This window comes from Xiphophorus couchianus, chromosome 9 (assembly GCF_001444195.1).
Source record: "Xiphophorus couchianus chromosome 9, X_couchianus-1.0, whole genome shotgun sequence".
In the NCBI taxonomy this organism is placed as follows: Eukaryota; Metazoa; Chordata; class Actinopteri; order Cyprinodontiformes; family Poeciliidae; genus Xiphophorus; species Xiphophorus couchianus.
Window position 1 is genome coordinate 8,791,265 of NC_040236.1, and position 4,687 is coordinate 8,795,951.

The window sequence follows — 4,687 nt, forward strand, 5'->3', positions numbered from 1 at the left end:
AGCAGCTGCATATGCTGCTTCAGACCTTCATCATCTTATGGTTGGAGCCAAGTAAGTAAGTAATCTATGCCAAAAAATGCCAGTCTTTTTTAAAAATTTCTTTTGCACTAGAACAGCTAATCGTGATCGTGCCTGCCACTGGCTCCTCCACTTTTAGAGCTTATGTCTATTTATCAGAATGTTTTATTTAGGATGATAAAGTTTCAGAAACAACTAACAATATCAATAAATGGCACATTTTGGTTTTAGTCATTCAAGACAGCTCATTATCTGTTTATGGTTTTCCATTTTAAAGTTTCTTCATTCAAAAGAATCATTTGAGTAGAAATAATCCTAAGTGTCTCTTCATCTTTTTGTGGTGTTGGGGAGGAACAATAAAAACTCCCTCTGCTTCAAAACTGATTTTTTTTTTTCAGTCAAACAACAGCTGTGATTCAAAATCCCTCCTTCCTTTCCATCTCTCTCCATTTCCTGAATCCAACCAGCCATCATTCTCAGGGCCATGTGCATCCTGTTGCCTGCTAGTGATGTTTTTTCCCGTTTTGATTTTTTTTTTCACTTCTCTGCGGTTTTCGTCCGCGCGTATTCTGGAGAAGAGTGAAGTGGTGATGGATATTACGGTTCCTTGTACTTCCTTAGCTGATCAGAAACAATTAGTCACTGAAGACAAACAAAGGCATCAGCCAATAAGAACGCGGAAGGATTTGTTGCAACATGACCCTTCCCATGGACGGGTCAGAATCACTCTCCGAGCCCACCAGCTGATTGAAGCTCAGCTTTCTTGACCGTCTCCTTCTCCCGCTGGTGTATTCAGGGACGAGGCGTTAAGGTTATCACATGTGGTTTTTCAGGAGAAAGACTTCTTCATATGGTCTTACAGACTCTGGTCCAAAGAAAACTATCTGAATATCAGATTATCAATGGTCACATTTTAACTTCATTTTGTCTGCCACATTCAGCTCAAATTTGTAAAGACAGTGCTTTTAACATAATAAAGATTGCATTTCTTAAAGCAAAATCTCTAGCAGAAAAATTACTTTTACTTAAATTATGTTATTTCCAGAAAGTGTTCAATGTAATTACAATGCAAAAGAGGAGTTTATAACATGCTATTGCAAGATTATTGTGGAAATTTGAGGTTTTTTGACTATGCTGACTTTTCCAGCCTCTGACAAAGCAAACAACTACTTAAACACTGGTTTTTGAATGTTCACTTCCAAAGTTCTAAACATTTCCAATAAGGTAGTGATTAACGTCAGACCTATTTTGCTTTATATCACACTGTGTCCTGATTCAAATTATTCCTGTACTGGAAAAAGTGATCAGAAGTTGGGTTATCAGCTCATGTGCTTTTCATCTAGTTTTAATCTCAGCCACTCAAACTGGTGTCTGGAATAATCAGGAATATTTTAAAACTGAGATCATGAGTCCATTTCAAAGCAGTTAATGATTGAAAAGCCGTTTTCACAGCTAATAAACTTTAATCTTGTGTCGAATGAATGGCTGTAAGCAGGAAACAGAAACTTAAGTGGTGGATTTTTTTCTCAGCATATTAAGTTGCATGAGACTCATATAACTTTCATGGTAAATTTTTCATGTTGCGACTTCTTGTTACCCAAGCTTTTGTTCTTGAATGTGAAGGTCCATTTGACAAACAATGATTTTGTACGAAACTGACAAGTGTATTTTTATTTTATTTATTAATTTTATGGGGACAAAGGATCCTCAGAAATGTTTTTTTCCCCTCTCTCCCACTGATGTTGACCTACTTGAAATGAATATTAATCATTTACTAATACTATTTTGGAAACTTGGTATCGTCAATGTATAGTCAGCACCTGAAACATATTAACAGTTTGGTTGGGGAAGCTGTGGAAACTTGAGATCAGCTTCCTTGTCTTGCTTTTGTGAAGCTTTCAACCAGAACCTGTGGTTTTCATCAACACTTAAAGGGTTTTTATGTGCAACTTGGATGTTTGCCATTAATTGTACTTCCAGTGTAGTATTTCTTTTGCTGCACTGAGTAAATCCAGCAGTGATGGATGTGGGTGAAAAACAAATGTGGTAACACCTAAGAATCTTGCTGCAAGCATTTTCTCAAACGTATTCCTGTAAAATGCCCCTTGTGGTTCTATTGGCAACTTCAAGCCATGACCTCTGGGTAAATTTGTTCTTCTGCAAATTCCCAGCCTACATTTGTTCTCATGTGTTGCCATTTTGTCCCTTTCCTATTTTTTTTTTGTAAAACATACCCATGTACGTACTTAGCCATGGTGAATCAGTTCATCTTTGTAGTTAAGTGTTGGTATTATGGTGAAATGTGAGATTTTGATAATCAAACTAAAATGACTCCAGGTGACCTCCAGTTGGTAAATAATACTTATTGATGAAACATAACCTAATTATTGTAGAGTAACCTATGAGCACAATGAATCCCCAATATTTGCAGGGATTAGGGATTACGTCCGCTCACAAATAGCTACAATCTGTGAATAATTGAGATCCCGCGTAAAATTGTTGAGAACTCCCAATTTGAATAGCACAAACACTAAATATGCCTTAATATGCATAAACAATTACAGAGCAAGCCATCTTGTCACTACCGCAGAAGCTAACCTTAACCCGTAGCCTTAAGATCCCCAAAATTAGCAGGAGAATGCTGATGGGGGAAAATATCTGCGTTTCCCCTTTAGTTACCTCAGTGACCTGATCTTAGAAAAAAGAAGAGAGAATGAAAGAGGGAGGCCTGGAGGTACGGATGGTGTCTCCACAACTATGGGAACACATGAAAATGTTCCTACTTATTTAGGCTAAAATGAAACCTGCTTTTATTCATTGTTTAGAATGACCCAGTTTCTGTTACAGTGATTCATCAAACATAGAAATAATTTTCAACTTATTTTCAAGTGTATTATTGACTTCCAAAGCAAGCTAGCATAGAGCTTGGGTCCACAAGCTTGAGGCATAGCTTCACATTGTGAAAACGGGAAAGCTTTCATTTGAAAGTTTGTGAGGACGTTCCCGCGGTCAGGGATGTAAAAAGTGAATGCCAAGCAGCTGTAAACTAGAGGCTGTTTGATGAGTGGCTCCTTTGACCTTTAGTGCTACAGTGCACCCAAGAAGTTGTAAGCTTGCACACTAAGTGAAACTCAGCATGTCCTAAAAAAAAGATGTGCCTGTACAACAAAGCGCAGCTGTGATGGCCGACTCTGATTCATCTGTTTGGACAAAAGAAAACAGGAAGTTTGGAAGACACAGACCTTGAAAGGTGCCTCTTCTTTGTTGGCGTCACATTTTATCGGCTGTGCAGACGCCTGTCCACTGATAAACATGACTGCAATGATTGCGGATGGTGCCGGTGACTTGTAGGGCTCCTTAGTGAAGGATGTTCCTGCTTTACAAGAATAGTTTCTGCAATTCTGAATTGGAAAAAAAGTCTACCTTAAAATCTATATAGACTTCTTATTTATTTATTTATTTATTTTTACTTCAACTAACTTGAAATGTTTCTATCTATAAACTCCTTCTTAATCTGCATCTGCACTTTTATTTAGGGAGAAAATAATTGTTCCCTCTGTCCCACTCTGAGCTCGAGGGTTTCAGCATGGCTCGAGCTCAGGGTTAAAACCCACGGCCACCTGGCAGTAAGTGCGTCAGTCTGTCATGTGTAGCCTGTTTCCTCACATTGTGCTGGCCCTCACAGCCTGCATCTATTATGTTAGCTGTTGAACATGTCACCTCTCAGGGGGACAGCAAACGTGACCTACCAAAGCACGACCGCCTGGGTGTTTTTTATCCTCCATATTTGACAGTGCTAATATGTTGGTTTAGATTTTAGTGAAAAGACGTAACTTGAGAAACACACTTGCTTTTCAAACTGGAAAAGCAAACATTAGGTTCTTGCTTCTTAAACTGTGGTACAAGTACAGTAGTGTGGACTAAATGAAAATGTTTGAAGTGCATGTCTTTTTTCAAGACAGCACATAGTGCTCAATCATTAAGGAGTTTAAACTGAAACTACTGCCAGTACATCTGCAGTGGTAAATATTTTCAAAACCCTGTGGTCAATGAAATGGATGAGAGTGCCGATAGCCACAGAATGGATAAACTCTCCATATGCTAACAACAAACAGAGCAAGAAGAGTAAAGTAAAATATTATTTGAAGTATCTCAGATTTTTATTCAGTTGTGAGGTGGGGAAAGCCAAGACAACAGGATGTGGTTTCTTTCCTAGCATCAAACGACAAGCTGCACCATTTAATGAAGCATTAAATTTTGCATTAGGAAACTTCATATGATGCAAGCTGTGAAGAGACAAAAGCTGGTTAATGATGAACAGGTACTATTGTGGAACGATCCTGAAGAAAATGGTCAAACCCATCAAAAATGTGAAGTTTATTAATTCAGTCTAAGAATTGATGTATATCTATCTATCTATCTATCTATCTATCTATCTATCTATCTATAAATATATATATATATATATATATATATATACTGTATATATACTGTATATAACCATCAATATCATTTGTCTTTTCTTTTTGGTATCGTTTGATTATTTATCAGCAAAAGATAAAGTATGAACAAAATTGACTTCGAGACCAAAAAAGCTTAAATAACTAAACTTCCTTAACTTAACAGCAACGGTAGCCAGCAAGTCAGACTGCAAAGACAAAGAAGCAGG